Source organism: Cryptotermes secundus, unplaced genomic scaffold, assembly GCF_002891405.2.
Source record: "Cryptotermes secundus unplaced genomic scaffold, Csec_1.0 scaffold247, whole genome shotgun sequence".
Lineage (NCBI taxonomy): Eukaryota > Metazoa > Arthropoda > Insecta > Blattodea > Kalotermitidae > Cryptotermes > Cryptotermes secundus.
This window is the reverse complement of record NW_019740656.1, coordinates 137284-164361: the sequence shown is the minus strand read 5'-3', so window position 1 is coordinate 164361 and position 27078 is coordinate 137284. Positions and strand designations below refer to the sequence as shown.

General features: G+C 46.6%; 1 protein-coding gene across 6 annotated transcripts in view; it reads right to left on the bottom strand.

The window, feature by feature from the left end:
* Window positions 1-27078, bottom strand: part of LOC111872378 (alpha-1,6-mannosyl-glycoprotein 2-beta-N-acetylglucosaminyltransferase) — a 149279-nt gene that overhangs the window by 77965 nt on the left and 44236 nt on the right. For 2 of the 6 annotated variants that reach the window (XM_023866188.2, XM_023866195.2), the window contains exon 1: window positions 16022-16526. The exons of 2 other annotated variants lie outside the window; for them this stretch is intronic. The gene's annotated coding sequence lies outside the window, so the exon portion shown is untranslated. Of the gene's footprint in view, window positions 1-16021; window positions 16527-27078 lie in introns of those variants that run through there. 2 more of the 6 variants (XM_023866191.2, XM_023866190.2) reach the window with 2 other exon arrangements.

Genomic DNA, 27078 nt, shown 5'->3' with positions numbered 1-27078 from the left:
TAATAAAGTTTTCATATTTCCTCTTGCCTCCCTGAATATGACGCCGTGATGGAATTTTCTTTTTCTCTGAGTGTGTTGTGGACGTTTGTTTTCGTGCCGTGCCTGTTCCTGGTTTCAACGTGAACTGGCTAGTGTTTATGCTGCAGTAGGTGCCTGACGATGGTCCCAAATGTGGACCGAAATATGCAACAGTTGTTAAATAAAGCCAATGTAAAAATTCGATTGGTTTATTTTTTACTGTTGTGTTGACGGCCGGAATATCACAAATTATGACACACAACAGGATGCAAACAGCAAAGAGTTACAACTCTAAGCTACTGATAAAACGAAACTCCATTGTTTTAGTCCGCAAGCGAACTATACCGACCGAACGACCGCTGCTTTTCGGCAAAGTTAGTGCCAACTTCAGCGGATAGTGGGTGTTGAGTGGTCAGCGCAACGAATCCCCAGGGCCGTTAATTTCGGTTTTCTAGACCGGATTCTAAGCTACTGACAGCGTAGAAAAATAAAACCACAAAAAAGATATCGCATATCCTGTAAGGATCCGTGACATTAATACCGTCTACATATGACACAGAGTCACACTGAAGCAGTACACGTCACAATGCCCAGCGTCTGGTTGTGCTCACTTTCACACGCCTCGGTTGTCGAAGTCTTCTGGTCTACACGTGTGCAACAGGAAGAAAACTTTACTTTACACAGTCTGGTGCTTTCGGTTTATCGGATGAAAGGCAACGACACAATCCTTTGTCAGACGGTGTGTGAGACTGCGTTTTCCTAAAACACACAATGAAGACTGCCAGTTATAATTCGTTCTTTTGCAAAGAGGAGCAGCTATAAGAAGATTACCGAATAAAAGCCTCAGAGATGAAAAAGAAAGAAACGGGAATAAGGAGACTATGATGAGAAGACAAAAAAAAAAAGGTTCCAGCAGAAAGAACGGAATAAGCGGAAAGTAGGAAAACAAAAAAAAAAGTTTAAGAATACAACGTTAAGAGAGCAAGAAAGACACGTCTGACAGAAAAAGAAGCCAAGAGGAAATGAGGCCAGCCGAAAGAAGTGCTTGTCACACGCTTGCTTCCAGCTGCAGCAGAACCTCAGTCCTGGAGAGGATCCCACTTTTGCCACCAACTGGATCTCCTCGCGTGTCGAACAAGGAAGATTCCCAGACGAGGTACCAGGTCCCAGTGGCGGGCCGGTTCAACAGCAAAGTACATACACTGACGTGCAACGTGCGGGTAGCATAATGTTCTTACATTAGGGCAATACTCCTAGTCCCTTCATTTGTCATATGAGCTTTCCTATTGACTTCCTCTGCTCTCCTGTATTTAAGCATCCCGTTGCATTACTATATCTAGAACTGTTTATGTACTACACAGTGCGTCAACAATGCAAGAAATTGTCCCTTCTTTCTTACACTTTCACTTTCGACACATGTTTCGGCCCTAAATGGCCATCTTCCAGTGTCTTATTATGCTGAAACTGCTACACTACACTAATATTGTCCATTCATCACATATGCAACTGCACGCTTCATGGTTTAAAACGTCTTAATCGTAGTCAATTGGTATGCGCTAAAATAGCACACGTTGTACTTCACTCAATTTAAATAAAATACAATCTATTAAAATTTTCTTTAAATTTTGTAAAATTCTTAATAGACCTCACAATGGGGGTCGTCCACTTGTTTTGAACTGTATCCTTTTCTTCCCCTGCCTTCTCCAGTATTCCTGTCCAGTCCTACATGTTATCGAACGACACGTTTAAGTCGACATTTAACGCCATCTCCCAAGAACACAAGCAATCATAAACCGTCTCCTTTATCTGGCGTAGTACACTTCACAAGGACCGGATATTTACGCTGGCAGTCATGGGTGGCTACGTCACATCAGCACAAGTATATGTCCCTGTGAGGGGCTTCCCATTGTACTACAAGGTATTCACGCTACAGACGAAACACGACAGTATTTTATGAAACTTAACTCTTAGTCAAAGTTATGTTACGTCCTACGGTCAGTCGGCCAGTCTGTCTGGGTGTCAAGCACCCATCCGGAGCCCAAGGCCAGACTTTTATTACTGTCAGACAGCTGCGGGTTTGTTGATGTGGCATGCCCTCTCTGACGAGTGGACCGGTCTGTCGTTTACAATTGCTGCTAGTCTTCGCCTGTAATTCTCGGGTCTGAGTCCAGCGGGACTCATGACCATACTGTACTGTCTCTGATTCGAGACTCCCCCACACTGGGGCGCGAGGTCCCCATATTCATATCGCCCCCCGTCAAAAAAGAATAGCCTAGTTATACCTCCAGGTGCCAGGTTCCCTTTTCGTCGCCTACAAAGACTCTGAGGGCTACGGTGGAGGTATTCGAACCCGACTCCACGCGGGGGACTTAACCCTTAATTTATTGCATATTACATATAAAAAAAATCCAGTCAGCACCCCATAGCAAATATTACGTCTCGGCTACAAAAACCAACCGGTTAACGCTGTTTAGGGTAACAGTCGCTGCTTATTGTGAGAACCATATGGAACACACAAATACACTCTGTGGACAGAAAACTCAGTCCGTACCTGACAGGAAACACATTACGTCTCCGCTACATAGCCCAACTGGTTAATACTGTTCAGGGAAACAGTCGCTGTTTATTGTGAGAATCATTCGGAACACACAAACACGCTCTGTGGACAGAATGCAGACTTTATGTTAAAGTATGTGGTAGACATATTAACCACTGGGCTTTAAAGCGGGGGCAAAGAGGATAAAAATACAAATATTGACCCAGCTGATCGGGCCACAACCGCTTCATTTCGAATCCTCACCAATCCGCAATTCATCTCTCATCCTACAGTTCGATGCCAAGTCAGTACAGGCACAGACTGGGCCGTGCAGTACCCCATACGAAATGACCCAGTTTAACTGAGACGCTTTGTGGCACCGTGACCAAGCCTTACTTCCAGTTGCTTTCGTCGCAACAGTTTTTTGCTTTCTACAAATTCCTTAGTACCGCGCTGTGCCGAGCCAGCACAGTGTAACGGCGGAGCGGCACACCGATATGACACTGTTGTGAAGGGCCTGGTACCCAGAGTTCTCGGTTCGATCACCGCATTGCACCAGTCTCGCCTACAGCTGTTAGCATAAGAACACAGCAACCGTACACTACGAACAGGGGTGTACAATCGCACAGACTTTCCACGTTCCTCCCACACATCGTTAACACACCCATCAAAGAAACACTTATTTTCGTAGCGACCGCAGTGAGAAACTCAAATTTCAGGCGAGCAGAATTACCATGAAAGCCCTGAAATTCAGTGATATGGAGAGGTGTACAACGATTCGTTGTAGAAGGGGAAGATGACAAAGAATTCTATCTTATGGGATATGAGGCAGGGCGAAGCAGGTCTCAGAGCTCTACTTGCTACCTGCTTCACGCTGCTTTATTTCTTGGATTATTCTTCGATCTTGAAGATGATAGCGGCCTACACGGCGATATATCCCAAAGACAGAATTCTTCATAACCACCACAGTGAGAACCTACCTCATATCCTGTAACATGTTATAACTGTGAAATGCTTTATCCCCATGAAACAAGTGGTAACAATATGTACCATCTACTTTAACATTAAGAAACTGTGTGTTCCGTATGGGTCTCACAATAAACAGCGACTGTTTCCCTAAACAGCATTAACCGGTTGGGCTTTGTAGCGGAGACGTAATGTTTCATGTGAGGTACGGACTGATAGTGTAAACATCAATTGCGTGCACTTCAGGCTTCAGAGCTCTCTCAATATGCAGGATATACTTTTGTAACGAAATGACACAGGACACATATCCGAGGAGAAGGTGGAGCATGAAGACACACTACCACAGTCAATAAGTTCGTGGAATGGCCTCAAAGCGTCGTACGGGAATTTACTGCAATATGTTTCAGCAGTGTTTTCGACAGCTATATCAAAGTTGGCAGACTTGCATAGCGGCCAACGGCAACTATTTTGAGGGCCGATGTGGATCTGAATACCTTGTAATACGATGCGATAAAACCACATTCCACGAATTCTACCACGTAAAAGAGAAATAAGGACGGAGGAAAACAGACAGAAAAGACAAATAAAAAATAAATAAACTAAATTAAAAGAAGACAGCTGGTACACTCTTATATAGCGATGTGGTGAAAATATACCACAATTGGCAAAATATCATGGGAAGCTATTCACGTTGGAGTCAGTACTGATGCGTCATGGCGGTTGCACTGACAAGTGCAGCCAGACTGCAGACAATTCGTCGTGTCTGTTTCAAAGGCTAATGCTCAAGGTGTTCTCCCATGCCACAGTGTTTATCATTCTGTGCAAGCTGTATTGGCCTTGCTATCGGGTACCTGCGGGGAGGAGGCAAATCATTAGCGCCCCACTAACAAGGCCATTCTCACTGACTCATTTATATTCATTTCATCCAGCGCACAAACTAACAAACGGCTTGATGGAATTAAACGAACAGAGGTACCGGTTTTTCGCTATGACTCGAATCAATGTATTAACATTTACTTGTGTCACATGAAAACTGAGACCCTCTGCTCTGTATTAGGCTGAAGAAGACCGAGGATGTGTTAATGTGCTGCCTGCTTTCGCAAGCTCGGGGGGGGGGAGGGGTTGGAATAATGATTGGCGGCGGAAAACCGAAGAAACTGAACAACGGAAAACTGCTCCAAGGAAATAACCAAAACGTAAATAAGCAAAGACATACACTACTAAAAAATAAACAATCGAAACCTTAAACAGACGAACAAATAATTAAATTAATAATTACACGTATATTGTAATGTGTACAGCCGTTGTTATGAAACGTCCGCGAGATTAGCGAATATACCAGGACCGTTTCTGGGCAACTGCTCGGTGAACACGTTCGAGCGGCAATGGTTGCGCATGCAACAAAGGAATGCTGTTTTCTACATCGTCCGAGCCGAGATTTTATAAGCAAGGGAGAAGGTTAGAGCTTAGCCAGTTCTGCACGGGAGTCTGTGAAGAGAGGACCTGAGCCTGGAGGCGGAGGAATAGTCACTGTTAAAGCCGTTACCAGGAAACGTCTAGTAACACTGAGAACATAAGACTGTGTTCTAGTGAACTGTAAAGTGTGGAAATAGCGATTGTGTTATAGTTATTTGTAGTTACGACCTGTAAATGGTCAGTAAATCTATTAATCAATACTACCAGTTGATTGAGGCTCTATGCTATAAGCTGGAAGGTCGCGGATTCAAGTTCCGATTAGGTCATTGGATATTTTCAATTTACCTAATCCTTCCAGCTGCATTATGGCTCTGGGGTCGACTCAGCCTCTAAGAGAAATGAGTACCAGGAATCTTCCTGGGGGGTAAAGGGAGACCTTCGCGTAGGGCTGCAACCTTACCGCCATCTATGAGCTGATTGTCTGGAAAATGTGGGAACCTCAACATCTCACAACCCTATGGGCCTCCACGGCCTGTTACAGGGATACCTTTACTTACTTTTACCCCGTCTACAGTCACACACATACTACGTGACAATACAAACAGATAGCTAAAGAAATAAGAATGTGACAGGAGACAGAATCTGCCTGGTACCTATACTTTCACTGCTGATACTGAGGAATGGTGTCACCAATCCGATATTGTGCTTCACTTGTTCGTGCCAATGTAACTTTCCCGCAAACACATCGCCGCAATGCAATTGAACACGGTCTGTACAAGTATACTTCCTGCTGTCACTACATTAGAGTTCAGTGTCCGTCCGGCAAACCTGAGGTTCCCGCCGTCAGCCTTTGAGCCCATCAATATTTCACTCCGATCAACGGCTAGACCTCGGACACGGGCCCCAAGTGCCCCCACCCCCTCATAAAAACAATCAATCAACTTTACGGGCGGCCTGGCAACAGGGGCTGCATGCAGTACGCTGAATTACATGCTTTTATTTCCCTTGGGGACGGTAAGGCAGGCCACAGCAGGTGGGCGTTGCCATGGAAACTGCGCCAGTCAGCTGCTCGCCATATCCGATCTCCGTGTGTCATCACTTACCATTAAGGCAGCGGTTCTGAACCTTTAAAACACTTTGCCCTCCTTGCCCCTTTCAGTTAACATGACAACTCGGGCGCAATATTTTCATTTTAAAATTAAACATAAAATGATAAAGTATAATTTCGTGTTTGTCAACTTCTGGCAGAGGGGTGGCTCAGTCGGTATAGGGACTTGGTACGGGGCTGGGCGGCAGTGGTCGGAGTTCGAGTACCGGTAGTGTCAAGAATTTTCTCTTCTCCACGCTGTCCAGACCGGTTCTGGGTCCAACCCAGCTTCCTATCCAAGGGACACCGGGAGCTCTTTCGCCGGTGGCAAATCAGTCGAGGCGTGAAGCTGATCATACCTCCAACTAGTGCCGAGGTCAAGAATACGTGGATCTATATAGCCACTCCCCCATCCATCTTTATGCCGTAGGGCTTAATTAGTTCAGCACAGGGTCAACTTTGTCATTGTTTACCTTTTATATGTTTATTTCATCTTACTTTTCAGCGGACCACATGTTATATCTCTTTATTCATGGCAAGTTTCGCAATGGCATCGGTCCGGTCCGGTCTGCGCTGCTGCCCTCGGGCCCGAGGGGCCGTTCTTGTTGTCCCTGGTACTGCGCACCTTGACGCAACGCATCTGCAAAATGGCCGCTCGGACACTGGGTAGCCTTCATCAAGGGGAGAACAGGCATAAAGCCGCTAACCACCTGTACCTAACAACTACAATAGAGCAGATTTAAACTTAAAGCACCGTGGCAAATATATGTACCATTACTTCAGCATCCATGAACTGCTCATAACATTGTATTTAAGCATCCAACTGCATTACGGGGTCTTGAACGCAGCTTCACAGGTTACTGGCTGAATCAGCACCATTCTTTCATGTAAATTCAACGACGTTTCGGCCATATAGGCCCATCGTCAGTTATATGAGTCGCATAAACTACTATGGTGTGACTGCATTTTATACGAATTTGAAACAATGCGATATATACAATATTAATAAAGTCTCGCTTTATGAGCGAAGTTTGAAATCATGGGAATCCTACCCTCAAAAATACCGCAACAATCACCTGAGCCTATGTGATTCAAAAGGATGAGAAAACTAGCCTTGAATTAAGCGTGCTGGCACAAAATGCGAACGCACTGAGAACGCACAACCCTGTCCCGGTAACGTAGGGCAAAAGTGTCCCTGTGCTTAATTAAGCACTATGCCATGGAAATATATGGGGCATTGGAGGTATATAACTCCACTATTCCTGACCTCGGATGGAGGTCTGTGGTCAGCTTCAAGCCTCAGCCGCTTTATCCCCCGGTAGCCTGTGGACAGGAGGCGGGGTCAACATCTACATCTTCTCTACAGCGTTCACACCGGCTATGGGGCCCATCAGTCACATATCCAACGGGTACCGTGGACTCTTTTCAAAGGAACAAAACGGCCGACGCGTGAAGATGACTATTCACCCCCATCTAGTGGCGAGGTTGAGAACTGTGGATCTATACTTTCATTCCTCCACACATCTTCAAGTCGCAGTGCTTAATTAAGCACACGCACAAGTTTACTACTACTTTCTTTTACAGCTTGAGCCAACTTGTTCGGTATAATGGCCCCTAGAAAGTTACAACTTGAATGTTGAGCGCAGCAGGCGCCCCAAACCTCACACGTGACGGGGCACCTGCAGAGTTCCTCACCGTCACCCGTCAGTGCACGGGCTCATGAGGAACTGAAGCCCATTTTGCACTAACGTCAACAACCGGTTGTCTACGTAACATGCGAGTATTACAGCTGGGGTATTACCGGAAAGACGCGCTATGGCGCGGCCCGCACTCTGACGAAAGTAAAGTTGTCGTTACGCTTAATTTGTTACGCAATATGTCATGACGACATAGGGGAGTGGAGGTATAGCTCCACCTTTCTTGATCTCGGCACTAGATGGAGATGAGTGGTCAGCTTCACGTTCCTGCCGCTTTACCCCCGGGAAAAGAGCCTCCGGTACCCATTGGACAGGAGCATGGGTGTTCCCGAGAGCAGGTCTAGACGCTGTGGAGGAGGGAAGAATCTTGCGCTGCCGGGAATCGAAACCGGCCCGTCCAACCCGTAGCCCGTCGCGATACCGGCTCCTGAAGCACTCCGATGCATTCAGTTAGTTAGGCCAGGATAAATACTGATCCCGAACAGATTATGCGTGTCTGCTCACGCACGCGCGATTAATTAGTCGATAGATATTTAATGTGCTTCCACGTGGAAGAGTTTCGACAAAAACTAATCGTTATTTTCGTAAACATTCGAAAAGCGTTCGAATTATAAATTTCTGGTGCGTCCTTTGTTTGTTCGCACGAACAAAACTAAACAGAGGATACCGATGCCACAGCAAGGGCAAAGCGTGTAACACTGCTGACATCTGTCGTCGGAAAGCCGTGATTACGAGGTCATATTTGCTAGCCTGTTCCATTATGAATTCAATTCGAGCATTCTGTTATCGTTCGCGGCGTACTGAAATTACCGGATACTATTACGGCTTTGTATTCAGGAGGTATTTGTTTCAATGTCCGAGCCACTNGTTTTGTTATGAGGGGTTTTTTGTTCAACGTCCGGAGCCCCTCTGCCCCCCCCCCCCAACTGGTGACCATGAGTGGGTACAACCGAATGTTCAGAAAGTTTCAGCGCCCAAATTACGTTGTCTCTTGACTTGGCCAAGTCAAGTCTGTCTGGGCGTCTATGTCTATTGTCTCTCAGATACTGTCGCGGACATAATTACATTTGATATACGTGGCTATATGCGCACTGAAACTTGACGGGAAACTCTTACTTTCATTTGCACAGACCGTGCTATTCGTATGACTGAACTGAGGATGAATGAAGTAGGACGCATGGGTAAATAAGAAACGCATACAAAACTTTGATCAGGAAATCTCAAGAGAAGAGACCACTCGAAATGATAATATTAAATGGGGTCTAAGAAAAATACGCAAGTTCCGATGCCGCGCTTCTATTAACATGGCAATGAAAGATCGAGCATCGTAAAGGGCCAGAACTGTCCTCACTGAGCGACTATCAGCTTCTCTATATGGATTTCGCTCAAGACATTCTGGCAGATACATGTCAGCTGCCTGCACAAAAGATTTCACTTATTTGCAGTCTACGTATCAACGACATCACTACCTCTGACTATGGTACTTTCCCAGATTATTCCCGGAGGGACTGAGGAAAGACACGAATTTTTTTTCACCATTTCGTGTCCCGGCCGAGATTGGAACAGAGTACCTCCCAAATACAAGTGAGAAGTGTCACCACTCAAGCCAATTTAGGTTTACTTAGATTGCAAAACAGACTCTGAGAGAAACAAGTAATTAACAAGTGGAGCCATACCTCTATTCACCCATACACTTTATCTATTTTTAAATATATAACTACTGTATGCACAATACAGAGAAGGTTAGCATAGCGGTGAGGCTCTTGGCTTATATTCAGGACGTGCTCGGTTTGAATCTTGGCAGACACATCAACTATCCTGTATGGGGATTTTCGTATTTTTCCTCAGTCCCTCCAAGGAAAACTCTGGAGAGTAAATAGACTTGGCCACGACCGCTTCTCTCCAAGTACTTTCCAATTCACTTATCATCTTAACGTCGACGTTTTACAGTCTAGCTACTGACAGCGTCGTAAAACAAGAACGCGTGCTCCGAGGGAAATGTCAAAAGCAAAACTCGTTAAAATTGCATGCGGTATGAGCCGTATCTTTGTTTTCCAATTGATCCGAATGTTTGACGTCAAGCAAAGCAGGGAGTCGGCGTTGCCTCGCGGGATTGGCACGACGCGACATAAACGTAATGAAGACATAACGGACAGCGATACATCGATACAGCACACGTACGTAAGGAACGGCTGAGAGCGAAATTCGGGGAGGATTATTCATATAACCAACAGTAGAGGAAACCACGAAATTCTACCAGGAAGATGGAAAAAAATTTAAAAGTGGACACAAAACTTAATTACGTAATGATGGTCCGACCATTTCGTGACTCGACAACATGTGTATGCACATCACTGAAAGAAATGGTGCTACCTGCTACGAGGGAGGGTGGAAGGTGAAGTCAGCAAGAGGTGCCAACATTTATATGGACAGACTGAGGATAACCACGAAGACAAATTGGACAGCCGGTTCCCGGATCGACTACTGACCTTGTGGCTTATCGAATACGAATCAGAAGACCGTGACATGTGAAGTGACTGAAGAAAACAAGCGTCTCAACCGGCACTGCCTGTAACGAGTCGGAGGTACGAACCGGGTACCTTCCGAACGCTTGTGCTGTTCCTACGTCTGAACGTAGCAGTGACGCAGTGACTGGTTACATTTATATACTCACGCTGTCAGACTTTGCACACTGCTTTCATTATTCAAAGTGGGACGTTTTTGCCCCCCCCCCCCCCCCCCCCCTTGGCAATGTGCTGTGCGTGCAGACTGGGATGAAGTGCGGTGACAGGGGTGGCCTTCACCTCTTCCATACGCCGGTATCTCTGAAACTGCCTTTGCGCTTCGGCCCCTTTCATAAAAAAACCGGAATGTCTCTCCCTGTATTATACAGTCGCGTATCCGGGGATTGCGTGACTAATTAGATGGGTCGAATTTACTGAACCTTTATACAACAATTCACAAATCACTGTCTGACACACTGCCATCTTCTTCCGACCGGACACTCCACGGGAACTATTCTGACTTCAAACTGAACTGTCAAATATTGCGGGCTTATCGTTACATAGCCTCGAGGCGGAGCCACAGAAGACACCTCTTGCAACACCCGTTTTATTGTTTCTTGCGTGTATTGCAGGCATTGCCTAGCAATGCGTCAACTTTATTGTTGGTTGCGTATTTGTTTTCCGAGTCGTTGCCTAGTAATGGGCATATCCTTCACAATATGTTTATAACCATTCATCTGACAGATTTACATGAAATATTGTACGGGCATTCCAGGGAATTCTCATTCTCGCCCAAGTAACTGTTCAGTTTCGATGGCCGAATTTTGCAATGGAGCAGTTGGCACTCCTGCCAAGCGTTCGAGAGGTCCCGAGTTCAGCTATCGTAACATTTTTCGTAGATTCAATTGCCCCACCATGCAACATGATTCACGGCCAAGACTCGAACGCAGCACCTTTTGAATACCAGCCTAGAGCGTTACCGCTACACTAACCAACTTGACAGCACTTACAGTTAGCTGAATCTGAAGAACCGAAGACACGCTGAACACGCCGACAGTGTTGATATGATAGCAATGTGAAACTTCTGGTTCTCACGGCGGTAACATTGAACATTACTGTGGTCTGCGGTGTGACGCCGTGCAGTGTGGTAGTAGCTACGGTCACGTCGGCGAACCCTGCTCACATTTTACTCCTGTACTTTCAAGACGTGGGTTCGGGATAGTGTAGTCGGTATAGCGACTGGTTACGGGTGGACGGCTGAGGGTTCGGAGTTCGAGTCCCGGTAGGTTTCAGAATTTTCTCTCCTCCGCAGCGTCCAGAACGGCTCTGGAGCCCACCCAGCCTCCTACCCAATGGGTACCGGGGGTCCTTTCCCCGGGCGTAAGGCGACCGAGGTGTGAAGCTGACCACTCACCTCCAGCTAGTGCCAAGTTCAAGGAAATGTGAATCTATACATCAACTCCCCCATACGCCTTCATGGCGTAGTGCTTAAGTCGTTAAACACATGGAGAAATTTACCTTTAATTTTACCCTGAAGCGGGAGGCAGCAAATAAATCCGGAACATTGGTAAATAGCTAACAGATCGCGTGGTTTGGTGTGAGTGGTGTTTTTGCCTCTTGGCTGTGATGTCAGAAAGTTCGCTGTTAAGTAACTCTACATTTAGTCCGACTCGTCCATTTAGGGATTCAACTTGCAGTGTTCTGGGTCAAGACCGCGCAGCTACCTGACTGGAGAGCATGGCAGGCGCATGCATACCACACGGCGTACTGACTGCAGCCGCTCGAAGGCCTCTAATTCTCTTCAAAAGGATCCGAACGAAATGTGTGTGTGCGTGCGTGCGGGATAGCAAAGCAGCAGCTGCACCGTGGCTGGCGACAGTAACTCACTATTCTGTTTACCGTGCCGTTGCGGAGAAACGGCCCTGGTGTATCCGCCAAACTCGCGGTCGTTGCATAGCCAACAGTTCAATACGATATAATACAATCGGCTCATAGATGTCAGTGAGGTTGCCAGCTTTACGCGCCGGCTGCCCTTTACCCCCCAGGAAGATTCCTGGTACTCATTCGTTAGAGGCTGACTCGATCACTGGGCCATAGTGCGGCTTCAAGGATTAGGTCAATAGAAAAATCCAGTAATCTCATCGGAAATCGAACCTGCGACCTCCCTGCTTGTAATAGTGCCTGAACCAACTACGCTACCGCGTGCTGTATTGCTATAACTAACGCCACTAACTTTGAGCCTAATTTAAAACACCCCCTCTATCATGTAGCAGAGAGATTAAGAATCCACTCCCCCTGGAATCAGCGAAGGGGCAATTTCATAGGATGGCAACGAATCTTGCCACTTAGGGCTTCCGGGAGCGAGACACCCCCTTTTCCAAACGAAGACCGGAAGGGAAGAGAAAATTTACGACTCCGATCTCGAGAGAAGGGCGGTACATGAGTCACTGAAGGGGTCGGTCTGTAGCAGCCCCACAGTCTTCTGAGAGTTGTCCGGTAAGTATACACGCAGAGTCTGGGCCAGCCAAACCGACCAGACAACGTGTGCCTCCCTTGCGCTTAACGCAGTCACTCCGCAAGCACCTGTGTGTGAGAACCAACGCAATGGGTCAGGTAAAGCCGTCCCTCTGTTTAATTCTTTAAGCACTACGCCGTGGAGACGTTTGTGACCTCTCTGGTATATGGAGGTGAGTGGCCTGCTTCATGCCCCGGTAGCTATTCCATAGGAGGCTGGGCAGATGTTGTGCAGATGAGAACCCCACGAGCCTCGGGAGTCTAGCCCGTCGCAATGCGAAGTAAGCGATCCCAGCTCCTACTGAAATGGGCCGCACGGAGAAACATATTCCTGTTTCTCGCGCATATCATCACAATTCTGCTTTTCAGTGCTCCTACTTCGAAATTTGTGCCACAATACGTTCTTAAACTAACCGTTCTCTTTCCTCAGCTCCAAACTATGTCATTTCGAAATTGCATCTGTTGCTAAGCAACGCAGAGCTAGTCACTTCCTTCCTCGGTTCCTACACACAGGCCTATAAAGTTGTACCTGCACTTAAGAAATTAAGCACTACGCCATGAAGATGCATGGAGGAGTGGATGTATAGATACATGTATTCTTCATCTCGGCACTAGAGGAAGGTGAGTGGCCCCCTTCACCCCCCGGGGAAAGAGCACACGATACCCACTGGGGTGGAGGTGGGTGGGGCCCCAGAGCCTGTCTGGACGTGGGGAGAAGAAAATTTTAGATCCAACTGGTACTGGAATTCCGACACCTTGGCCGTCCAGGCTGTGGCCAGACGCTCTACCGAGCTATTCCGTACCTTCTTATTCGTGCTCAGTACTAGGCGCCCGTTTCACGGTCCATTTCGCCCTATTTTCTGTGGTACTAACGGCACAAACCGTAGCGATCCTTTCTGCAGGGTTCCCCAGCTTCAAGTCGCTTATTCTCAAGGAAACAAACCGGGGAGCAAAGTAATCATAAGTCAGTTACTGCGGCGTAACTAATTCGAGAAATCAACATCGCAGGGAGCTCTGTGACACGGCTCACGGCATCAATCATTCAGGCCACCCCTTCTATCCATTAGTATCCAACACCTTCACCCTCTGCGTATCTCTAAGTACATACTGTGGCATGTAGACCCACTGCCAAGTAACAGCTCTGTAAACAGCGACGGTACAAGAGTCGCTGCTAGGGAACAGCTCTGTGGACATGTTTCCCCGGCAACAAGAAAACACACAATAATGGGAGTTTTGTGCGCGATCCGTGCCGGGGTTACATAAGGAAGACTTGTAATTCGGCTCAGTCAGTCCCTCGTGTGGAGGCGGGTTCGAATACCACCACCGTAATCCTGCGAGTAGTAGAAGGCGATGAAAAGGGAACCCAGTTCCTGGGGATATTAAGCGGGCCACCCTGTTCCTTAAGTATATAAATACGGGGACCTGGCCCTGGACCTCCAGGTTGGAGGAATCTCGAATCAAAGACAGTATAACGCGTTCATGAGTCCCGACCCAAGAATTACTACGCTGGCGAGGGACAGCAGCAATTGCAAACGAGAGACCCGTCCTCTCGTCAAAGAGGGCACCCATCACAACAAACCCTCAACTGTCTGACAGAAACAAAAAAAAAATTGGTCTTGGGCCCCAGATGGGGCTTGACACCAAGACCGAGTGGCCGACTGATCGTCGATCGTAACGTAACTTTGACTTTAGACAGCTGAGGCCGGTGACAGTTCGGAGACCCGGAAGAAAGGGAAAGTCCGCCGTCGCAGGCCGCTACCAAGCAACGGCTAGTCAAGCCTGTGAAGACTATATATGCGCTGCAGTTGATCTTTGGAATGTGTACATTAATGAGACTGTCGCAGTTACATGTAGTAACGAGTTCTGGAAGTATGCAACAAATCCGAAAAAAAAAGGTAACGTTATCCCTTTAACAGGCCATGGAGGCCCATAGGGCTGTGAGACGTCGAGGCTCCCACATTTTCTCTAGACAATCGGCTCACAGATGGCAGCGAGGTTGTCAGACTTATGCGCCGGCAGCTCTTTAACCCGAGGGAGATTCTTTGTACTAATTTCTGTTAGAGTGAGTCGACTCCAGGGCCATAGTGCGGCTGGAAGGGTTAGGTCAACTGAAAAATCGAATTACCTCATTGGGAATCGAACTCGCGGACTTCCGGCCTGTACACAGTGCCTCAAGGAACTACGCTACAGCCTGTTCCTGATAGTGTGTCCCCATGGAAATCAAATGTCTCTGTTCACCAGAGGCATATTTTTATCCTATTTTCCTTATTTTGAAAAACAAAAGACCCTTATGAGCCCATCTTGCTGTCTGTGTTTTCTCCGTCTGTCCCCCACCATGACTTCTGTTAGAAGGCTCACGAGATCGCCTTGATGCGTTTGTGTATTCCCCACCTCCCCAACCAAATTTTTCGTTTTCTATGCGGTCCGTGATGTTACTTCTTGCACTAACTTCCTGTTACTTAGTAAACACACGATGAATAACTCAGAAACACACGGCATTAACGCGTCCGCACTGCCCATGACAAATCCCTTCATTAGCTTTCGTCTCACATCCCAAGCACAGATGCCTGCCTGACCTGGGTGCACAAACGTGGCCAAGGCGAAGCAATATACGCGCTGCCCGCTGTGTCAAACGACGGGAGAGTCTATAGATTTTTTTTACTTCCCACCTCTGGAGCCGCGGTCTAACGCTTAATGCATGAGAAATGTCTGTTCCAATTTTAGCCGAAATCATGGGAGCAGGTTGGGGGGGGGGAAGCTAAGCACGTACCCCCTTCGATTTTGGGGGGGCAAAATCGGAGCGACGTGTAAAAGTTTTCGCACATGGCTTAGTGTAAGTTGGCAAGCCAATCTTCTGGCTGACCTCCCCACCCACTCCTTCGTAATTATCCTAGCGGCGCCCTTGAAGCAAATATAAGCAATTTTTCATAAACCATAACACAATCGAAGAGCACTGTCTTCTGGGATACAACACCGTGTAGTCCGCTGAAAGTCAACCTACGCTTCCGAGGAACATATCGCCTCAATCTTCAGGGTCGAATAAGCCGAGCAAAATATCAGCCATCTGCTTTCTCGCTGTTATCTTGCTCGGCTTATTCGACCCTGAAAATTGAGGCGATATGTTCCTCCGAAACGTTGGTTAACTTTCAACGGACTACACGCCGTTACGTCCCTCATAACCACCGCTGTGATAACCTCACATCCAATACAATTCCCGTAACAGAATTAACTCGTCTTAAAGCAAATAGCAAGTCCCTACGATAAAGAGAACCACTTTACTTACTTGCAAAATCCTCTGAAGAACTCGATGTAAACACACAAACTGTAACACTGATATGTTTCATAGGCACAAGAAGTCAGAATCAAATGTGCAGTGACTCTCCTGGATTCCCTTCTCTGATTCCTTAGAAACACGCAACACACATATAATTTACGAGAATGTTTAATACAATATTAAGATATATAAATGCCGTTTACTTACTTAACAATATCCTTCGAGAGCAATTTCATGTAAACATTAAGCATACACCGGTACACAAAGAGCATTAACTGTCACATTAACACAGAATATTTCGCTAGCACATAATAGGTTAGGATCATAAACTTATGACTATAAAATCCGATTTACACGATATAAAATCACATGAAGCACACACGAAACGGATCACGATGTACAAATAAATGACTACACAAGTGCATATTGTAGCTAAAAGGAATAATGTTCATAATTCTGCACACATCTCCCACTTCAATCGCTTACTCGAACGCATAGCAACTACTCGGACCACCGCGTCTTCGCTTGCTAGCCTGCGAGGCGGGGACACTTCCCCCTCTCCTCACTACCAGAACCAGATACACAGAGAATGCATCACGCATGCGCCAGCTAGAACTCTCTGGCCGTCGCACTTCATTATGGAACACTGCATATGAGTTGGTTTTTGCGAGACTAAAAACATTTCCATTCTGTTCGGAGCATTTTTCGGTTCCCACGGGGCCGTACCTGGCGGGTTTCATTTCATTCGCACCGAGGTTAAGGTAAAGTTGTCCATGTACATAATTAATTAGGCGCCATGCCGTGAAGAGGCATAGGCGAATGGAGGTATAGCTCCATCATTCTTGCATACTAAGGTTAAAAGTAACATTTGTCGCTGTACTTAATCCGGAATAGCGCAGGGCTGGACGGCTGAGGGGTCAGGAGTTCGAATCCCGGTAGGTTCATGATTTATCCCCACTCCAATGCATCCAGACCAGTTCTGGGGACCACCTAATAGCCCCCTATCTAATGGGTACCTAAGGCTCTTTCCCCATGGATAAAGCGGCCGGAGCGTGAAGTTGTCCACTCACCTCCATCCAGTGCCTTGGTCAAGAATGCATGGATCTATACATCCACTCCACCATACGTCTTTATTTCGTAGTGCTTAATTAGTTAAGCACAGGGACAACCTTCCATTTTTTATCTTATTAACTAAACACCATGCCATTAAAACATGTGAAGGCATGGAGGTAGAATTCCACACATTCTGAACCCCGGCACTGGGTGAGACGGTCAGCATCAGGCGATATTCCCGGGAGAAAGGCCTCAGGTATCCATTTCAGAAAAAGTTGGAAGAACCCTGTAGACGATCGGCCCTTGCCGAGACACGATCTGCGATCCCTCAGTCGTCCAGCTCATAACAACTGAGCTATCGTGATTCGTCATACTAATAACTGGTACGGATAAAAACTGTGCCGACAGCTAGGGACAGGGGTTTACAAAGCAAAGAGAGCTATTCCTGTTACAGGCCGTGGAGGCCTATGCGAACAAGCACAGAGCGTAAAGAGCGCAAACTGGGAAATTGTCACAGCTTCAAAACTTCGCTCGTTTAACAGTTAATAGAGCCTTCCTCGCCCTGTAACCAGCCAATTGCTCGGTAACCCCAGCATAAAGACTGAAAATATGATAATGTGCTGCCTGATCAGAGATATCACACATCTCAGAGGGATGGGACAGATGAGTATGGAGCAATGGTGGAATCATGATTAGCAGGGGAAAGCTGAAGATACTCTTAGTAAACCCTGGTCATGTCTTTCCTCCACCATAAATTTCACAAGAAGTCACCCGGTACTGAAACCCAAGCTCCGAGGTGAGAAGCCAGTGTCTACCCGCCTGAACTACTGCGCGGGTTGTCATGAATCTCTAGAAGTATCCAGACGAGCAGTCTCACTTGTCCAGTCCGTGTCCTTACTTATGTAACTACTGCCAAATGTTTGCAGGACATATCACAAGAAAAATACATGTCTACTCAGCCTTCGTTAGCGACTTAGACTGAATGGAGTCACACGTAGAAAACGAGAGAACAAATAGCACACGAATACAAGGACGTCCACAGATTATGTATACCGGGTGTCCCAAAGATCTCCCCTCTCTTGTCATCACACACGAAGCAGGCGAACCCACTAACATTTCCCTATAGCAGGTAAATATTCACTGAGTAATCGACAAATTAATTCACTGATCAAATTACTGACTGAATAACTAACAAACATAATTTGTCTCATTTTGGTCCGTCACACTGCTAATTACAGAGTGGATAATTTTCAGTCCAGTGTGACGTACAAGTTTACAACACTTCAGTCTTTATCCCCTTATATGTTTCGATTCAAATGAATCATCCTCAGAGGCGCAGCACTACGATCAGGAAACACTGTCACATAAGATGTGTTAACAATATGCACTTAAGCTATGAATAAAGAAAAAAGAAAAAGATAATTTTAATACAATTTTAAATACACTGGGAGGCTAATGTATGAAAAGTGAACACCATATTGCACGCAGTGAAAAACCCCAGTCAGAATAACGAGGAAATACACTAAAAGAAACTCATCATACGTAAATCTACACTTCAAGAAGCGCCATTTTGAGTGCCTAAAACAAACAACAAAACCAACCGTGATAGCAAAATTTATATTGAGAGCATTAGTCATATCTAAAGTGCATATTGTTAAAATATCTTATGTGACAGTGTTTCCTTATCGTAGTGGTGCGCCTCTGAGGATGATTCCTTTGAATCGAAACATGTAAGGTGAAAAAGACTGAAGTGTTGTAAACTCGTATGTCACACTGGACTGAAAATGATCCACTCTGTAACTAACAGACAACTTATATATCCAACAGATTAACTAAGTTCTGCATTGAGTGACTAGCTAACTGCCTAAGAAACTATCTAGTTACCTAACCGATTAACGATCAGTGGTCAACTAACAAATTAAATTAGTAGTTAAGTAACTGGACGCTTAACTGATCGATTCGATAATCAGAAACAAACACATGTCAAAATGAACTGGATAAATAATTTATTAATTAACCAAGTACTCGTAACTGGCACAGCATGCAAGGGAAATTTGTTCACGAAGTGTGCCTATTTTATTGAGCCTGCCGGTTCATCAAGATTATCATAAAGAGTTGCTACTAAACTCTGTCCTCAGCCAGTTTAATCCACTTTACATAACCAAAATCTGTTACTGTAGTATCTGTTTCAATATTGTCTTCCTACCTACGTTTTCATTCAGAAGTGGTATCTAAAAACGGCTTTGTGCATCTTTCGCTCTCCAATATTGACACAGCGGTAAATTACATTTCTGAGAGGAAGCAGAACAAGATTCTGCAAAACTTAGTAAGCTTTTATACACCTCACCCCTATGAGCCGGGATAGCTCAGTTGGTATGGTGACTAGGTTACCGACTGGACGGCCGGTGTTCGATACCCGGCAGGGTCAAGAGATCTTTCTGACCTCCATATCGTCCACACCGACACTGAAGTCCATCCAGCCGGGGGTAAAGCGGCAGGCGGCGTGGAGCTAACCAATTCAGTTCCATCCAGTGCCGAAGTCAAGAATAATGGAGCCACACCTTAACTATAGTCCATTCGCGGAGACGAGAGAGTCCTCGTAAACAAATGCACGCGGTATCTCCTTCGCTCTTTCAACCATGAAATGAAATCATGCAGCGATCTCGTGATGGGTGTACCATTACAGGGGCGTCCAAAGTTCACTCTCCAATCTGAATGCAGGTTAACGTGCGTCCGAATGCAGTGAGTGCACTGAAGTAACTGCGCGCTCTGTCCAGTCCTTGCTGTCAGCTGTGGCGACTGTCTCGTCTCCGCAAATGGACTGTAACTCCCGCATACATCTTCATAACTGCATAAGTGAGTACAGGGATAACGTAATCTCTTCACTCCTCACCTGTCGCTGCGACACAGCAAGTGAATCATGCAAACACCAGTCACAGGCTTGGGCCAGCCTTCGGATCGAGCATTAGACCCCATCCGTGCCGAAGGCCAACAACACAGGATCTGTTTCATACTTACGTATCTCTGCCACCATAACCTAAAGCGGAGACTGATGCTGTAAACTTTACGTGAATCACTCAAAATCACAGCTACGAAGCATACACTTACTGGAAGTATCCACCTGTAACAGCTGCTATTCTCTACTGAGGCAGTAATTACTTCAAATAAACAAAAAAATATATATATACAAGACGGAACATACAAATTCTGAAGGCGGTGAAAATTAAATTTCTTCTTGGTCAAGATATCAACAGTTGCAACGGCTTTGAGATAAGGTCTACTACCAAGCAGTACGATAATCATATACATGCTGCATTTCGAAGAGTGTTTTCAAAAATCAATCAATAAAACTAACCTACATTTTTGTATACACTGCGATGAACCCCTTTCAGTTTCCTCTTCCTCTTTATCCTTTCTTCCTCCTAATTTATCTTATTTTTCTCCGCTCCATTTTCCTCAGCCCTCACTTCTCCCTCCCCTGAAGCGTACCATGAACATGAAGGAAGCAGTTTCTTCTGATCGACATAGCTGAAGATGCAGAGAGTGATTTGCGAGCGCCGACCGAGAATAATAGATAAAATTGGGGTCTGTCGTGAAGGAGGTCCAGGTTCTTAGGGGACCGTAGAACCAAGAAGTAACTAGGTAACTCTGAAACGTCGGTAATCGCGGTGGTGTCAGAACCCACAACCGAAAATTAAAGGTTTATAATAATGCCACACATTGAAGATACATATACCGTTCGTGCGAAAACATGGGGCAGGTTAATGGGTGGCGGTCCCGCTCGGCTACAGCGCACACAGTCAGCAGCCTCAAGGCCAGATAACTCCTAAGACGACCATTAATTGAAAACAATTGCTCGAAATTGCCTCGGAACCAACAAACCTTTCCTCTCATCTGTACCTCCTTTTTACATTTTCTTCATTTGTTTCTGTTGTATTTTCCTTTGGGGCACGCGGTAGCGTAGTTCCTTGAGGCATTAGGCTACCATCATGGAAGTCGCGGGTTCGATTCCTGATGTCATTGGATTTTTCAACTGACGTAATCCTTCCAGTCGCATTATGGCCCTGAGGTCAACTCAGCCTCTAACAGAAATGAGTACCAGGAATCTTCCTGCGGGTAAAGACCGGCTCGTGCATCACCGCCCTCTGTGAGCTGATTGTCTATAAAATGTGGGAGCCTCGACTTCGCACAAGCCTATAGACCTCCACGGCCTGTTACAGGGATAGCTTTACCTCTGCACCTTTCTCTTTTCTTTATTTATTTTTATTACTTTCTCTTTCTCTGCATTGACGGATCACGATCTATTTTGGAATGTTCCCAGTCAGCATTAATTCTGAAATTCACAGACGGTAGGACTCCTTGGACGGGGGATCAGCCTGTCGCAAGGCCGCTACCTACACAGGACAACACAAACATGAAACAAACGCATAAATCCATGCCTTGAGTGGGATTCGAACCCACGGTCCCAGTGTTTGAGCGGGAGACTCAGACCGCGCAGCCACTGAGCTCTGCCTCTCTCGTTCTGCAGTTTATCTTACGGTTTTGTACGAACGATAGGATGAACTGGCATGGATGTGGCAGGAGACGATCATGACCTTATTCAGGTACTATCCCTTGCATTTGCCTGAAGGGACTGAAGAAAGCCAGGACGAACACAACTAATGACTTTGCAGAGATTTTAAACGAAACCGTCATGAATACAGGCCACAGTCTTCACCGTTTGAGGTAACTTGCTCGGTCGTTGTCCTGCTATTGCCTTTTCCTTTTTATACGTCAACGTGAAACTAATTATCGACTTAAACCGTCACCACTGGCTGCATCGGTAAAGTCACTGCGCTACAAGCCGGATCGAAACACGGACTGGAGACTCTTCCCTCCTCCACAGCGTCCAGACCTGCTCTGGGGCCCACCCAGCCCCCTCTCCAGTGGGTACCACGTGGGCTTCACTGACCACTAACTTCCATCCAGTGCCAAAGTGCAAGAATATGTGGAGATTAACCTCCATTTCCCCTTAAATCTTCACGGCTTCTTCTTATTCTGCCGTTCTAAAGGTTGGGCCTGACAAATGTCTGCGTGCCATGGTGTTTTATTAAGCGATAGGACGTTTTGCCTCTATCTAGCACCCGTCTGCAATGACGACTTCGTATTAGCGGAGGTTTCGGTGCAAAGTCGGCTGCAGGTCGAGCTGAACAACAACATAACTGTTGTTTATTTCCTACAATCGACGTAAGTTTAATTCAATTTCTTGTAATGACAAAAAAGTCTATGCCCTTCCAAAGAACTCAATTCGCTTCCACCGTTAGGCACGTCAAAGTGTTTCACTTCGCTGGAGTCGAGATCTGGTAACAAACGCTCCCAACGGAAACTCAGTGTCACGTGGGGGGGGGCACTGGCCACTCGGACAGGCGAGGTCTTCATCAGCTGAGGCCCCGTTCACACTGTCAACGGTCCAGCCTCTTCTACCTCAAACGCAAATGAATTAGGTATCCCTGTAACTGGCCGTGGAGGACCTTAGAGTTGTGAGGCGTTGAGGCTCCCACATTTTCTAGACAATCGGCTCACAGATGGCGGAGAGGCTGTCAGCCTTACTCGCCGGCCGCCTTTTACTCCCCGGAAGACACCTGGTACTCCTTTCTGGTAGAGGTTGAGTCGACCCCAGGGCAAAGGGCGAATGGAAGAATTACGCAAATTTATAAATCCAATGACCTCATCGGGAAACGAACCCGCGAGATTCCGGCTTGTAGCGTAGTGCATCAACCAAGTAAGATATCTCGTACCTCAATAAATCAAGTATATTCCTGTCATGCATGCTTGAAGAGGGCATGGAGGTGCAGTTCCTCGCATTCTTTACATCGGTACTGGATGGACGGCTTTCGACGGACGTTATTCTCCTTCCGTGTCCAACGGCCCCTGTCCTCGCCGGCTGGCAGCCATCAGACACCAACCTCCTGCTCTTCTGTCTGCTGTCTCAAGACTGTCCCGTAATCGCACTATTGTCAGCTGGTCCTCGTTATTAGCCCCGGCACTGACAGCAAGGAAAGCTTCTATTCCAATATTCAGCGTTCTCTCGTTGCCGGAAAAACGTGTCCACAGAGCTGTTCCCTACCAACGGCTGTTGTGCTGTCGCCTGTTTGCACGGCTGTTACTTGGCAACGGGTCTACATGTCACAGTATATATAGTAACCACTGTGATTACTAGAGTTACATGTAAAAATGTAAATGTCCACAAGGAACCAGACTCTTTACAACTGGGCATGTAGAATTCTGACAAGTAAAACTGTAAATATAGATAACATGTACTACTAATTTTGACAGCGGTAAATATGACTGCGCTGGCGAGTCCAGCAGCAGTTGTAAACGACAGACCCGTGCTCTCGTCAGAGAGGGCGCACCACACGAACAAAACCGCAACTTTCTGAAAGTAACAGAAATCTAGTCTTGGGCCCCAGAGGGGTGCTTGCCACCAAGACAGACAGGCCGACTGACCGTCAGTCGTAACGTAACTTTGACTTTAAGTTTATTACACAGTTATCCCGTATATGCACAGGGGAGGTCCGTACCAGAGAATCATCTGCAGATGTGTTCAGATGTCGAGTTAACACACAAACAGCCAACAGCAGACACTCGCCCTCTGCAAGGCGCTCAAGGGAATCCGAGAGACAGAAAGCAGATGACAATGGGAACAGAACGGATAATTAATTCGATGTCGCCACGGGAACAAAATAGAAGAAGACTAAAAGAAAACCAATAGACGCAAGAAACTCAATTACGAGTAGAAAGGACACAATAAACATCCTTGCGAAGACATCGCATACCACACACCTTCTTGTGTACGACTGGCACTACCGTACCTTGGAAACAAAATCGATTGCTGCTAGGCAGACAAGAATTAAATCCGCCCGACCGGTAAAGTCGGTTCCGACAAAATCGACATTTCGCATTTGGACCCCAAGTGCGCGTGCCTTTAATTTCCTGAAGACACCGCCCATGAGGTTTCATTTAGGCATATGGTCTTAAAAAATTACTGACATTCAAACAAAATCGTTGGAGCCGCTTTCGAGAAAATCGCTATTTTGTGCTTTGGGGGGTCCATCTGAAGGGCCCTAAGTTTTGGAGTTGGAAAGTTCATATTCATAGGGCACTGGCCTAGTCAGAGTCAGAGTTACTTTACGACTGGCGGTTTATCACCAATCAGTTGGTCTTGGCGTCAAGCCCCTTGAGTATCATGACCAGCAATTTTTTTTTCAAATAACCCTTGATGTCATAGTTCTTATGTAACATCCTCTCTGACGAAAGGATAGATCTCTGGTTTACAATTGCTGCTGGCCCTCGCCAGCGCAGTCATTCTCGGGTCTGAGTCCCACGAGACTCATGACCACATTTTACTGTCACAGGATGGAGACTCCCCCGACCTGGAGGGCCAGATCCCCCTAGTCATATCCCCCAGAAACAGGGTGGCCCAGTTACACCACCAGACACCGAGTTCCCTTTCCGTCATATTTTACGACTCGCATGGTTAACGGTGGAGGTATTCGAACCCGCCTCCACGCGGGTGGCACTGACCTATGATGGATAAAATCTCGAACACCGAAAACGAATAAGATCCGTCCTGCCGTTGAGACGCTAGCGTGGCGCACATCCACACAACCATTCAAAGACAGAGAGAGAGAGAGACGTTGGGGGGGGATCTGAAAACGTGTAAATCTGACAGAATTTAGGCACTGACCACTTTACTACCGTAACACTTCCCCATACCATCTACACGGAGCCTCACTCTACGTGCTGGGCGGCCAAGGAATCAGGGTTCGATTCTGGCAGAGGCATGAGATTTCTCTGTCTTTTGTACAATGGCTACCGTCGTTCTTTTCTCAGACATAAAGCGGCCGAGGCGTGAAGCTGACCACTCACCTCCATCTAGTACCGACATTAAGAATCTGTGAAGCTATACCTCCACTAACCCTCAGGTCTTCATGGCGTGGTGCTTAATTAAGAAAAGCGACAAGTCTACCTTCAAATCACAAGAAACATTAGCGAAGGGATGAGCGGAGTGGACAAGGACAAGAACAGCTGCGCAGACTTGTGGAATGCCCGTTTGAAGATTCATGGGGAGGCCCACAGGCTCACAGATCACGGTGAGTTTGTCAGCCTTACGCGCCGGCCGCCCTGGTACTCATTTCTGTTGGAGGCTGATTCGACCCCAGGGCCAGAGTGCGGCTGGAATGATTAGGTCAACAGAAAAATCCAATGATCTCATCGGGAATCGAACCTGCGTCCTTCTAGCTTGTAGCATAGTGCCTCAACCAACTACGCCACCGCGTCCCTCTTTATTGGTTCAGTACATAGACAATTTAAATTAATAAAGACAAAATTGAAAACAAGTAAACTACAACTTTTTTTTTTTTGTTATTTTTGAGAGCTTATAAATTTAATGTCATTTATGGATCTTCCTCGAAAATCGCTGCGCCCACCCCCGTGTTGCCCAAGCCAGTCCAACTGCTTCTCATACGAAAATATGGCTTGCGCATTTGCGTCCCGAGCATAGTGAAAACGCTGAACACAGCTCCCCACTAATCCTCCCACTCTTACACTACTGAGCAGATTAGTGGCCGCGACTAGGAAACACACGTTGCATTAAATGTACTGACTCTCCCTCGTATGATCGTTTCCGTCTCTTAGCACGCGACTATTTCTGCACTGAAGATTAACACGGTCAGGTATGAAGAGCACCGCGGGACGGTCTACTTGTCAGGAGAAGCGTCGCAGTTTCTCAGCACCACAAGGCTAACTGAGCCGCTTTGTCAAGAGAGCGTCAATCGATTCTGCTGCAAACCCTACACGCCCCCTCTTCACTGGCAACACTAAGTCTGTTATGTGCTTACGTCAGTCCGTATCAGGGGTAGCCACACCAGCCGTCATACAGTCTCACCCTCCCTCGGGCCTTTCTGGGTGCTGTTGAGACAAATAAATTTCTGACTTTGCAGGGAACAGGCCCCTGGTTTTCATCTGTCTCCAAGAATATGCTGAGATGGCTCCCAAGCTCCCAGTTGCTACAGCTCGCTTCTCATGCAGCCCTCCTCACTTCAAAATTAAACTGGTTGCCCTGGTGTCCAAGAAATTACTTCTCCAAATTATGAATTTCGTTAATATAAAGTCACAAATTCCGCGCATCTTGTTCACAATGGCTCACAAAATTTACTATCTGAAGTGAATCAAATTCGTTCACCAACACCCAGGCTAGTGAGCACTGCTCAGACCCTGGATACCTTCCTTGCATGAAATTGACGTACCATGTCGGCTTGGTACACCTCGCCCCCCCGCCCCCCGCGGCCGCAATCACTCTCTCTCTCTCCAGTCTATTCGCCAGAAAAAAAAGGGGGAAAATTCCGCGCTTGTTACTACCATTACAGAAACAGGCCTGAGCGCTGCTGTCGATTTGCAGAACGCCCTCGGGGAATTTAATTGCAGAATTGGCAGCTCCTTCAGAAGGGCTCAGCTCCATGAGTGAGTGAGACCTAGGCGTATGTTGGAGGATAACATTAAAGGAATCTTAGCGGAAGAAGTTGGTAGGGTGTGGACTGATGTCACGTGACTCCGGATAGGGACCAGTGGCGAGCTCTTGTGAACACGGTAACGAACTTCGGTGTTAGATAAAACGCTGGGAATTTCTAGAGTGGCTGAGCAACTGTTAGTTTCCTGAACTGCACGATGATGAGTTCCTTCCACCACTCTGATTTGTATTTAAATGTTTTGAAGCCCGGGCTCTGTCTCCGCCCTCAGGTTACAAGCCTGCTTAGTTGGGCCCAAGCTCCAGAGATGACGACTGCCTCTACCGATTGGAACCACCTGAGCAGGCTTTCTGCCTGATGGGGACTAGACTGCAGTCTCCGAAACGTCGTCTAAAATAAAAATCAGGACGATATAAGATGGCCAAAAAATATCGTTTTATTAATATAAGACCCTTATGAACTTTCAGGCCTCAGCTCCCGCCGCCTTTATCTCTGGCTGGGCAATTA